Below are 14191 nucleotides of genomic sequence, written 5' to 3'. Positions count from 1 at the left end.
AGCTCTCAGGAGGGTGACAGCAAACCTAATGAAGAGTGTCTTACTGAGCGGGAAACTGATCATCTTCTCTGAAGTCTGTGACAGAATGTATGGAAAACACCTCAAAATTGTCCCAATTTTGTGTAAGTGTAAGTCCTAACTTACACTCAGGACTTACCTCCCTCACAGCGTGCGAGCTATTTTGGAGGCATAACATTTTGTTATGTCTGGCCTGTTTCATGGGTAGGAATATTACTGAATCCAGAGAACAAGAGGTTGTCTCTGTGTGACATTTGGGGGTAAGTGAGGAGGTAGGAGCAGGGTACCAGTAACATTTGTTTCACAGCATATATGCAAAAACATTTTTATTATGCATTTAAACCTTCCCTTCTCTCTCATGGAAAACAGAAACTTGGAATTTTAAAAAATTAGTAGACAAAATTAAACAATTTTTTTCAATAATTTCCATCCTAAAATCAATCTAGGTGGCTTATCAAGGCACTTTCTGTCTGTAATACTACTGCTTTGCACAGCCAAGTTCCAGTATCCTTTTTCCAGGGGAAAAATCACTAGAAAGTTCACTCTTACAGTGTGATGCCCATAATGGAAAGTACTTTGAGATACACCTTTCACAATATACAAGCAATGATCCGCACTTGCTGACTAGACATACAAGGCTGTTTAACATATTGTCAAGGAAAAGGGCATGGACTATGCAGTCCACCATTATCATTTCTAACCCTAGAATCAATATTTATATACTCTTTGGGAGTACTTGTAAACAAACTGATATTCTATTTTTCCAAATTTGTATAGTCCCATTGCTATAGCCAAAAGATGGAAAGATTTGGACCTAACTAGGGAAAAATCATCTTTGTAGATGCAATACACCAGCTAGGCTGCTTGAGTCTTGTTACATTACAACGTATGTGACACTCTCCTTTCCTTTTCAACATCTGTTGTTATGGGCAGAAAGGAAGCATAGCCTTCCCAGCAGTTCCTCTGACAGTAGCCAGGTTTGGTAAGAAAAATCCCACCTCAGCCATTTGTGAGTCGTTGGTAAAATTTTAAATAGCACAGGTTTTTCTGGTTTGACTCATCACTTCAGTATTTACAGAAATTGAGATGGGGTCATGTGTAAGTGGAAAAAAACCCCAGTTGCTTCTTCTGCCTTTGCTCTCAGAGTCATTTCTGGGAAAAAATCCAAACTTCTACCATCTGTGGTTCCTTAGCAATATGTAAAAGAAAAAAAAGGGGTCTGATTATTAATTGAGCTAGAATGAGCTGTTCACCAGAGACGTGCATCCCGATAAACCCCCGCTGGGCCACTTGGCTTCCTTGTTTTCTCTCTGATGAAGAAGCACCCTGAACTGTTCAACCACTTCAGGTGATACAATTACTCCTCCTCCAGAAATCACAGTGGCGGCTCGCAACTCACAATGAAGCACAGAATCTTACTACAGTAGAATTTGACATGATGATAAGGTGTTTTTTGTTTGTTTGTATTTTTGCATACAGGTAACTTAGGGTTGAGCATCTCAAGAGAAGAAAACATGAACATACATTACACTCTGCACTCAGGCAGTTGCATTAAGAATATTTTATAGTAATTGATCTCTAGCCATTAAAAAGGAAAAATTTGTGGATAAATAAAACATGACCCTTTCTTAGGAAACTACATAGGACCTAAACTGGCTGTTTTCTCCACTGTCCTCAGTGAACATAAATAATTCTTTGAATTCTTCTTTTTGAACTGAGATTTCAAATAATTCTTTTTTTATGCTAACCCCTATTTTACACTTGTTCATGATGTATTTTTTCTTGTGATTATTCTGTTATGAGTTTGTATTTTCTCTTTAGTTTTCAAATTCTTCATAAGATTTTTTACCTTCTATACTTTTTATTTCTGTAAGAGGTTAAAGTAAGAGAGATAAGACTGGTCATTAAAGACAACTTTATCATAGTGAAGGTTTTGAAATAGGAAATACAACCAAAATCTTGTAAATATTGTTTATCTTGTAAATAAAAATATATATATTATACATATATACATACACATACATATACATATATACATATACATACATACACACATATATACATATATGTAGTACATAATACGATTCTATTAATTTTACATCTTATCATCTTGACCTATAATATGTTTTTTATGCTTTCCCATGTGTGATATATTCTTATAAATAGATTGCAAACTACCTTTTGGAAGGAATTCTTTTGCATACTGCATTTCTTATCTTTTACATAATGCATTTCTTTTACATACTGCAAAGCTACTCTTAGCTCTGTCCTTATCTTTCTGTGTCTTGCATTTGCCTGAGGCCCTTCATGTTCTTGTCTCAGCATCCTCTCCAGACAGGCCCTTTCCCTTATTTACTCTACTGCTAGGACTTCTTGCAGAGCTCCGAATACACTTTGTCCCCTCTTTTTTTTCCTGCTGGGATTCTCACTCTGTCCCAAATGCTCTTTCCACATCATTGTCCGGTTAAATTTACTAATTCTCTAAGTCTCGTCTTGAACACACTCTTCTTTGAGGTCCTCCCTGATTCTCTAAAGTAAATTAAATTGACTTGCTACATGCTCCCCAGCACCCCATACTCTCCTTTGTTTCTTGGTTTTCAATACTCATCATGCTGGTAATACTGTATTTGTTTTTTTGTCTTTTCCCACTACATGGTAAGTTTCATAGGGCAGGGATCATGTCTTTCTTATTTACTAATGACTCTTGAGTATCTAACAAAAATTCTCTGGCACATAGTAGGTGCTGAATAAAATTCATTGAATATTTATTGTATGACTTTAACTGACAGTAGGAGGAGTTTTATCCTAGGAGGAGAAGACTGATGGACACTGCAAACAATGAGAAAAAAAACTCTCCCCTATCTGCAGTGCAGTGTAATACAAGCATGCACACACATATAGACAAACGGACCCATACATACACATCTTCTTTCAAGGTCTAGTTGTGAGTTTTATTTGACCACTCTTCTGGCTATCCAGTAAAATGTGGAAGTGAGCTGAGTGAGTGTGGTGTTTCTTGGTAGAGAGGAAGCTAAAAATAATCTATTTTCATACAATTATGATTAAAATACATGGTGTAAGTTATTTTCCAGATTCGATAGAGCCCATCTGTCAGATGTAGTTTAAATTCAAATCATTTTAATATAAAATGTAATTTGAGTGTTTTGTAGAGATTTACACATTTGAAGATGCCTGTGTTTTGCATTCTTAAAAAATAGTTTCAGCATTTTCTAATGACCTGTAAATTTTGAAGTTCCCATTTTTCTATCAGACATTTCTTTCAGACATTATAGAATTCTTTGAATGTTTAAGAGGTTAATCAAGTGACTGGGACTTTCTTTTTTTTTCTAATTACTGCTGTCATTAATTATTCAATATAATTATTGTTTAAAAAATCTATTTTTGTCATACTGTCGAAGGACAGCATGTAAAAGAAAGGGCTGGTATAAAGGAATATAAGTGACTTTTATGCAATTATGGGATTTGAAATCATGACAAATATATTAACTTATTGTATAAAAAGATATCACTGTGATTAATTTGATAAACATTATCAAAATATGTTGGGAAACTATTTAAACAGCTTAATTGCTCTAATATATAAACTGCTCCCAGAGAGTAAATTAGATGCTTCTACAACTACACTCACTCTTTAAGATTACATAGAATGCACTGGAGCAGTTATTTATCAATGTTCCTCTAGTTTTAAAAAATGACTTTTAAGCATTTCCTTGCAGTATGTTTCAAAATCAGAGCCCAGTAACAACATGTTTGTTTGTTTGTAAGTTTTCCTTAGACATTTAGTAATGGGCAAAACATCTTAAAGATTTTTAAAATGATAGCATACTAAATTTTTTATTTTTTAATTTTTTTTACTTTTTTCGGTATGCGGGCCTCTCACTGTTGTGGCCTCTCCCGTTGCGGAGCACAGGCTCCGGACGCACAGGCCCAGCGGCCATGGCTAACGGGCCCAGCCGCTCCATGGCACGTGGGATCCTCCCAGACCGGGGCACGAACCTGTGTCCCCTGCATTGGCAGGCAGACTCTCATCCACTGCGCCACCAGGGAAGCCCTAAATTTTTTATTTTTACTAATTTTTCTGGACAAATTTTTCCTACAATGCAAACTCATATTGCAACAATTTTCTTTCATCCTTTTGTCATGATGTCTATTAAAACGATAGGTGATAGAGTATGTCAGTGTCCTAGTTCTGAGGACTGCTTCCCAACCATTGGGGAGCAAGCCTGCTATTCATTAGAACAATCAATCCCATGCACAAGTTAATTAATCTGTCTCCTTGGGTTTTAAGGGTGTTCATGTCCATGAGCAAAATGTGAACTTAATCTTTTAATTTGACTAATTTAAGGTAAAAATAATTCTGGGCTTAGTTTAGGGAGTTATATAGCACTGCAGGGTTATTGAAAGAATCAGGAATGGAGCCTTGTCTCTTGGATTTAGTATGTTTAACTTCTTTTGCATTATGCTGGGTTTGGAATATTCATTCAGTTTTTCACAAGTATTTGTTGAACATCTACAATGTGAAGGCCCTGGGAATACAGTGGTAAACAGGTCATAAAATAGTTTGTGCTTCACAGACATTAAATTCTAGTTGGAAATATGATACTAGATCTATTTTCCATTTTCTTTATTCTTTTCTGTATTTTACATATTTATTTTTTAATATTGATTATATTAAAATGGTACACGCTCTTCGGAAATAATTCAAACATTTCAGAAAAGTTTAAGCCATTATCTCTGGGTTAATTATTGTGATGAGCATCCACCAGATATGTCATGTATCTGTGAGCACACTTTCCATAAATACAATTATACTCTTTTGTTAATATTTTCTCCTTAGGGATTAAATTTTAAAGACATTGCTTAAGATATACTTACCCTGGATCTTTCACATCAAAATCTTGCTACACTATCATTTTCTAATAAATCTATATCATGACCCTTCAAAGTTCATTATAATCTGATAAACTGCAGGGGAAATTGGGAATATTAAAACTAGAATAACTCCGGGTATCTTCTCTGTGACAGGGTGGAGAAGCATCATATAGCAGACTCAGGTAAAGGGATCAGGCAGGTGGCAGCAATGAAATGAGGAGAAGAGAGCTGAATAGGAGTGAATTAGTTTCCTTGGGCTGCCATAGTAAAAGACCACAGGCTGGATGGCTTGAACAACAAACATTTATTTTCTCACAAGTCTGGAGGCTAGAAGTGCAAGATCAAGATGCTGGCAGAATTTCCAGTAAGGCTTCTCTTTTTAGCTTGCAGATGACTTCCTTCTTGCTGTGTTCTTATTTGGCCTCTCCCCTGTGTGTGGAGAGAGAGAACACACCTGTGTCAGTGTCTCTTCCTCTTATGTGGACACTAGTCCCAGCAGATTAGGGCCCCACCCTTATGACCTCTTTTAACTTTAATTATCTCCTTAAAGGGCTTCTTTCCAAGTATAGTGACATTGGGGGGTTAGGGATTCAACGTATGATTTGGGGGGTGGGGACACAGTTCAGTCTATTAACAATAAGGAAAAATACCCTGCAAGTACATATCTTTCAACATCAGTGAAAGAAATTGTGGAGTCTTTGGTGAAGCCATGTCCAAACTAAGGAGCATAGGCACTGTTGACAGGAGAAATGCCAGCTCCTTCAGTTTTTAATGTAAAATCTGCTCTTTTAAAATTTGGCAAATAATTATAAATTGTTCCAAATCATTATGCAGGTCAAACAATACAGTCTGTGGATCATATCTGGCCCTTAGGCTGTCAAATTATGATCTCTACTAGAGTCAAAAAAGCATGCTTTTAACACTACATAGAGCTGGGTCCAAATGTTGGTCCAGCCATTTATTTACAATATAACATAGTAAATACCCCCACCCCACTCCTTAAGGATTCCTTAGTTTCCATATATTCAAAATGAACATAATAAGATACCTCTTTTTAATGGGTAATGAGATATTTAAATACTATGACTATATAAAAATTATTTGGACATGGTGTTGCATTTCCCTCACCCCTAAGATGCCATGGGTTCTCTGAATTTTCTAATTGCCTGAACACTGTAGGGGTTAACAGAAACAGAATTGCCTACTTTCCCCATTTCTGAAACATTTTAAATTATCTGTGTAAATATATGAAAAGCAGTCATTCTCTCTTATTAAGTCTATTGCTACTTGCTGTAGCCCAATACCTCTGTACTTGCAAGCTAAGCAAGAAATAGCATCCCTTCTCCTGAGTTCTACAGCAGATTTGTTGTCTTGCTACTGAAGGGTTATAACAAGCCAGTATTGGCACTTGCAAAAGTTTTTGTCTTTATGGAAGTAACTCCTTTTCTCAAGCAAGGCCAGGTTGAAAAAAATAATCTGTAAAAGATTTTCCCCCTTAGAAGTACTTCCAATCTTCAGAGCTCAAGAAGGGGAAACAAGCTTATCGGGAATCCAAGGACTTTTTTTTTTTTTTTTTTTCCAGCGGTACGCGGGCCTCTCACTGTTGTGGCCTCTCCTGTTGTGGAGCACAGGCTCCGGACGTGCAGGCTCAGCGGCCACGGCTCACGGGCCCAGCCGCTCCGCGGCATGTGGGATCTTCCCAGACCGGGACACGACCCCGTGTCCCCTGCATCGGCAGGCGGACTCTCAACCACTGCGACACCAGGTAAGCCCTCCAAGGACTTTTGACGTTTACTTTTCCATCTCCTTTCAGAGCCATTTTGGTTTTGGTGGAGGCTCTGAATTCATGCTATACCTGAGCAGCTGAAAAGCTGCTGTTTGAGCATAGACCTTCAGTTTGATGAAAGGTCAATAACATTTGGCTGAAAGTGTCTTTAATGTGCTTTAATTCTCGAGTGAAACCTGACATGCACATATTTATAAATAAGAGACTATATGGGCTTTACTGCTAGATCGCTGCAGATTTTCTACGAGCTGACTTGGCTACTCCAAAACTCAAGGCAAACGTATTGCTTATGCTAAAACAGATCATTTGTAGGTAGAGGCCAATCTTCTTGCTTTCAAAAAATAGTTCAATAAAACTCTACTATCATACTTAGTCTAAATTTGAATTTCTGTGCGAAAGGTACTCAGTTAACATAGTTGCTGAGGTCGTGGTTATAGAGTTTCTTGTTGTAGTAAAATTAAGTCAGTTATGAGACAATAAATCAGAGACAGTTTATTTAAAAGCAGACAAAAATCGTGTGCACGTATGTTATTAGTAATGCATTTCATTTGGTTCATGTAGTCTGTGCAATTGTTGCTTTTATGTTAAAAGTAGAATGAATTTGCATAAAGAAATGTGTTTTTATTTTTGAAAATACTGATGAGTGAAAACTTAGATTAAAGGAGGACTGTGAACCTTCCTGAACTGGTGAATACTCTGAAAAATCTAGTTTTAACACAGCTCTATAATGCTGGCAAATATTTAGTATCATTCATAATATAGAAAACACTTGGTGCGTAAAATAAATGAGTTCACTTACAAGTTTTGTTATGCAGTTGTTAATATAGTAAAGTGTGTTGCTACTTTATGGGTAAATGAAACTTTTCCTGAAGAGGCAAATAGTTCTTGATGTTTAACCCTTCCTATTTTAGAATTCAACTTTTCAAAATGGAAATATAAGTTTCAAATAATTATAGCAGCCATTTATAAGGTTTTGCTATTACTGGGGGGCCAGAAGACAATTTTTTATTTTCAAAGTTTCTTAGAAATTGAACATTAGCTTGCAGTAGGTACTGTAGTGTGCTATCCAGAGCCTCTCCCACTTCCAGAACTGAGATGCCTATTCCTCCATCTTCCACAAACATTAACAGCTAAAGGCTCACAGCTGAGTCCCTCTCTAGTAATTGCCCCTTTCTAGAGAGAGCTCTCTCCCCCAAGGTTTCGCCTCATCCAGAGGATCATGCCATCCCAGTCTCAAGCTCTCTGTGCAATGGGCAAAAGCCTCGAATGGAATACATTTCAGTTCACATTCTCTCTCTACTCAGTTTTGCATTCCTCACCCCATCATAAGTGTTATTCTAATAGCATTTCCAGTAAACTCTTGGAATACAAATCTCCATGTCAGAATCTCTTTCTGGGGAAACCTAGCTGAGACACCACTGTATTCACTCATCTAGCAAAACAAAAACCACTGGCAGGTGAAGTCAAATATATTGTTCCTTGGTACCTAAGAATTAAACAGTAACCTGGCTATTTTGGTATTCCATCATAAAAGAATGATGGTGTACTTTTTTTAAACATCTTTATTGGAGTGTAATTGCTTTACAATGTTGTGTTAGTTTCTGCTATATAACAAAGTGAATCAGCTATATATATATATACACACACACACACACACACACACACACACACACATACATATATATCCCCATATCTCCTCTCTCTTGCATCTCCCTCCCACCCTCCCTATCCCACCCCTCTAGGTGGTCACAAATCACTGAGCTGACCTCCCTGTGCTATGCGGCTGCTTCCCACTAGCTACCTGTTTTACATTTGGTAGTGTATATATGTCCATGCCACTCTCTAACTTCATCCCAGCTTATCCTTCTGCCTCCCCTTGTCCTCAAGTCCACTCTCTACGTCTGTGTCTTTATTCCTGTCCTGGCCCTAGGTAAAGAATGATGGTATACTTACAAGGACTTAACAAAATGTTTATTTTTTTTTCTTGAAGTATGTATCTTGAATTTATTTTTTATTATGTAAATTATTTGGAATTGGCAATAAGAAACAAAGAACAAATACCTTTTGAAAAGACGACCTTGCTTCATGACTACCTTCTGATTCATTCCCACTTCCACTCCCCATATAAGTGATTTAGATAGTATAATGAGTCCACTTTACTCTGGCACTATTATTTCTGACCTGCATGGTCTATTTACCTATGTTACCAGCTTTAAAGTAGCAGGCAACTTTAGGAACTGGAAATCATTTTTTTCATTATGTTGGCATTGACATAACATTGGAGGAATCCTGTGTCCATTATTTTCAAGTACACGTAAAATATCTGTAGACAACCTAAAAAACAATTGAATTAAGTGGTTTTAGACAACATGAAGATTATTCTCCATGCTACATACAGCTAAAATTCCTGGATATTTTTGTAAACTGTAAGATTATTCTGTAAAATGGAAGAGGAGGTGAACCCATTAGGAACTTTGGTACACAAGGAATGACATGGCAGTGAGTTCCTTTTTTTGTTTGTTTGTTTGTTTTGCCCCATATATTCTAGACTGAGTTCTGGAATGGCCAACAACCCAGAAACACCAAAAGATGCAGACAAAAAAAGTCTAAAGTAGTTTGCGCTCTCTAGCCAAAGGACCAGAAGGAACAGCCTAACTAGTCAAAGTTTTAGACAGTATCTGGTGTGCCGTAGCCAAACTCCACAGAAAAATCTTCAGCTCTAACTCACACCGCTGGCATCAGAGACCGAGTGGGGGCCTAAACGTCTACCCTAGCCTGGCTGTGGGAGATGCCCTTTCCGTCCTGTAGATACCCCCCACCCACCTCCTGCACCACCACCAGGTGGAGTCACAGAAGTCTGAGGGGAGAGCTGAGACTTAAATCTCCTCTCCCCCTGCACTGGCCCCTGTCAGTGGAGACCATGTGTGGAGCCTCAGCTTTCACCCCATTCAACAATCTGGTGAATCTCAAGGGCATTATGTGACATTAAAAAAACATTTCAAAAGGTTATATACCATATGATTCCATTTATATAACGTACTAAAAGTGACACAATTATAGAGATGAAGAATAGTTTAGTGGTTGCCAAGGGTTAGGGATTGTGCAGGGAGGAGGTTGGTGTGACAGTAAAGGGTTCGCACAAAGATATCTCTATGGTGATGGAATAGTTCTTTATTTTGATTGTGATGTTGATTAATCTATTCATATGATAAAATGGAAGATAACTATATACACATATTGTACTAATGTCACGTTCCTAGTTTTGAAATTGTACTACATAATTATATAAGATGTAGTCATTCGGGGAAAGTGAAGCGTACATGCGACTTCTTGACACAATTTTTATTTATATTTATTTCAAAATAAAAGTTTAAAAAATTTCCAAACAGTTGAATTGAGTGAAAGAATTGAGTAATATTAATAGAGCTGCTGAAGATTTTAGTCTAAAAAAATAAAGTCTAAGGGAACAGGAGGGCATGTGAAGCCTGTTTTGTTTGTTATCAGTTGAAGGAGACCAGTAGTTATCTTTCTCTTCATTTAAGGATTTAAATAAGGAAAAGGAGTTCAAGTTACATTCAACAAGGTTTGGGCAAACAATTGGGAGGCATTCTGAGCTAAAATGTGATAATAGACTTGAAAAGGCAGTCAGTATTAAAAGATTGTAATTCTTATACCTGGAGGTCTTATAAAATTGAAAGTTCAAGGACACTTTGGAGACAGGAACTAGTATAACAGTGTAATAGATAAACCATAATAGGTTATTTGTACTTCTATGATATGAACCTTTAAAATTATTCAATCCACAGGCAAATTCTTTTCAGAGATTTGGCTAGTAAATTGACCCATAATTGTTTTCCACTATTTTTGTCTCTCTGCTCATTTTTCTACATTCCCATGGAAGGCCTTCTCAAGTACAATTTTTCTGTCCTTTACTCACACCACAACATTTTTAAATGAAAAAGAAACCCGAAAAATAGTAAGAGTCATTCATCTTAATACTTTATGTTTGAAGTATTGCTTGGACTTAGGACATCCATAAATACTTTATGTCTGAAGTATTGCTTGGACTTAGGACATCCATAAATACAGTCTCTTTTTTATTGCACTCGCTATTAAAAGCATAGCAGTAGTGAAGTAAAAGAGCTCATTCATTTGTCCCTCAGTTAATGTGATCATCAATGTGCTATTAGAAACTTGTACTGCTTCATTGTTTAAGAACTACTAGTCTGCCATAGATGTGGCAGCCAAAGATTATTTTTAATATTTGAGAAGCTCATAAAGATGACCATAGAATCCAGTAGGAAAAACAGTGCCAAAGGACATGAGTAATTACAGAGGATGAACCACAAATTAATTCTCTAAACATGCAAAAGATAAAATCTCATTAGTAACAAAGTAAATGAAAGTTAAAACACAAATTTGACAACAGCTTCCCACTTCTTATATAGGCAAAGAAAGAGTCAGAGGGCCTTTTGTTTTAGCTGAGGCAGCATCTATGATTGTGCTGAGTTCTGGGAAGAGAGACTTAAAGATCCAGAGTCAGAGCTCTTCTGTGAGTTCAGGATTGGTGACCCACTCACCTTCCCCATCCCTGACAACTTCTTGGTGAGATTCAGGGTTAAGAATTCTTTCACAGTGGTTATGGAGGCTCTAATCAAGGCCAGTGTCAGGGAAAGATAATACGGTTTTGAAATGAAGTTACCATTAAAAATAAGAAAGGAAACACAGAACTAATATTCTAGTCCTAGTCCTGAGTTAGGAGGGAAGAAATGAGAGGGGATAGTGTTTTGAGGCCTATGTGTCAGCCAATAGTGAAACTGGTCTTGATCCAGCCCATCTACTCCTAGCATCTTTGTTTTCTACTAGAAACACTGCCTGCTGCTGCCACTCAAGCAGAGCTTATCTTGAGAAGAATTTCATTTAAGAACATGGGCCTTATCTACTTCCGTCCACATCTCTTCATCAGCCATCTTAGGTGGCACTGGATCTTACTCTTAGATTGCCACTTTTGGGGGAGTTGACCACAATGTACAAATGGTTGAAGGAGAAATCTAAGAGTTTTGACCTGAAGTTCTGTGTAATGGTTTGCCGGAGAACTTTCCTAAACAAACCCTAGGAAGTGAACCATCTTATCCTAAAAATTGCTACTGAAGAGGCAAAGGTTCAACTAAGCATTTAGTATAAGTTACTGAAGTATGTAGTTTATACTAATCACTGTGCTTCAGACATTAGATATAGTGAGAAGCTCTCTACAGTTGTAGATTTAGCAATAAACGTTCATGAGACTGAACCAAACAAGATTGGATGCCTTTTCTCCCTGACCCAAGTTAGCCCAGGGGAATCTTTAAACTTAAGCAGGGGTTAAACCTTGAGTCCTTAAATAACCAAAACAATCTTGAAAAAGAACAAAACTGGAAACTTCACACTTCCTGATTTCAAAACAGATTATAAACCTATAGCAATTAAAACAGTGTGGTACTGACATAAAGACAGACATATAGACCAGTGGAATAGAGTCCAGAAATAAACCTTCATGCATATTGTCAAATGATCTGTCAAGAGTGCCAAGACAACACAATGGGGAAAGAACTGTCTCCTTAACAAATGGTGTTGGGAAAATTGGATATCCACATTCAAAAAGAATGAGTTTGGACCCTTATACATGGTACATAAAAACTAACTCAAAATGGATTAAAGACCTAAATATGTGATCTAAAACTTTAAAACTCTTAGAAGAAACATGGGAAAAGTTTTATGATACTGGATTTGGCAATGATTTCTTAGATATGACTTTGAAAACGGAAAACAAAAGTAGACAAAATTGCATTACATAAAAACTTTAAAACTTCTGTACATCAAACAATCAACAGAGTGGAAAGGGCAATGTATTAAATGGGAGGAAATATTTGCAAGGCACATATCTGATAAGAGGTTAACGTGCAGAATATATAAAGAATTCCTATAATTCAACAACAAAAAGCAACCTGATTAAAAACTGGGAAAAGGACTTGGATAGATGTTTCTCCAAAGAAGATTTACAAATGGCCAATAAGCATATGAAAGGGAGCTCAACATTACTAATGACTAGAGAAATATAAATCAAAATCACAATGAGAAATCACCACATACCCATTAAGATGGCATTTATCAAAGAAACAAAAAATAACAAGTGTTGGTGAGGACATGGAGGAATTAGAACCCTTGTGCACTGTCGGGTGGGGTGGAAGGGAATGTAAAACATTGCAGCCTCTATGGAGAACAGTAAGGCAACTCCTCAAAAAACTTTAAAAAAATTACCATATGATTTGGCAATTCTACTTGTAGGTATATATCCAAAAGAATTGAAAGCAGGATCTCAAAGAGATATGTGCACACCACAGCATTATTCTCAATAGCCAAAAAGGGGGCTTCCCTGGTGGCACAGTGGTTGAGAGTCTGCCTGCCGATGCAGGGGACACGGGTTCGTGCCCCGGTCCGGGAAGACCCCACATGCCGCGGAGTGGCTGGGCCTGTGAGCCATGGCCACTGAGCCTGCGCGTCCGGAGCCTGTGCTCCGCAATGGGAGAGGCCACAACAGTGAGAGGCCCGCATAGCACAAAAAAAAATAGCCAAAAAGTGGAAGCAGCCTATTGTCTATTGACAGATGAATGGATTAAAAAATGTGGTGTGTACACACACACACACACACACACACACACACTCACACACACATATATTTAATGGAATATTAGCCTTTAAAAAGAAGAAAATCCCATCACTTACTACAACATGGATGATCGTCCTAAGTGAAGTAAGGACAAATATTTTATGATCCCAAGTATACTGAGTTATCTACAGTAGTCAAACTCATAAAACCAGGAAGTAGAATGTTGTTGCCAGGGGCTGGAGAGAAGTGGGGAGTGGGGAATTGTTGCTCAATGGGAATAGAATTTAAATTTGGAAAGATGAGAAAGTTCTACAGGTCTGTCGCACAACAACGTGAATATAGTTGACATTACTGAACTGTGCACTTAAAAATAGTTAAGATGGTAAATTACGTGTTTTTGTTATCACAATTGAACAAAATATCTTGACTAAGTGTATGGGCAAGAGTAGATATAAATTTTCTAACTTGATATTTAAATTTCATAATTTCAAGGTTTTTTTTTTTTTTTTAGAATCTTGTAAACTTACTTTGGAAGAAAGGAAGGGAGGTAGAGAAGACTGGAAGAGGAATGGAGGGAGGGGAAAATTTAAGTTTCTCTTTTTTTTTTTTTTTTCCAGTCTAGGTCATGAGTCAAGAGAAAGATTTGGATTAAAATTTTAGAAATTATTCATTTTGTTAAATTGGATTCTATCATAAAGTCTAGTCAAACCAGTTTATAAAAATGAAAAACAAAAACGTCAACTGATCAGATTTAATAAGAAAAGAAAAAAAAAAAAAACACATGGGAAAATGGTTGGTACCAAACAAGTATATATTGCCCTTGATGAATAAGAAATTTAGGGTTTTTG

Source organism: Aethalodelphis obliquidens, unplaced genomic scaffold (genome assembly GCF_003676395.1).
Source record: "Aethalodelphis obliquidens isolate GAN/ISIS:26980383/991018 unplaced genomic scaffold, ASM367639v1 scaffold4, whole genome shotgun sequence".
In the NCBI taxonomy this organism is placed as follows: Eukaryota; Metazoa; Chordata; class Mammalia; order Artiodactyla; family Delphinidae; genus Aethalodelphis; species Aethalodelphis obliquidens.
This window is presented reverse-complemented; position numbering follows the sequence as displayed.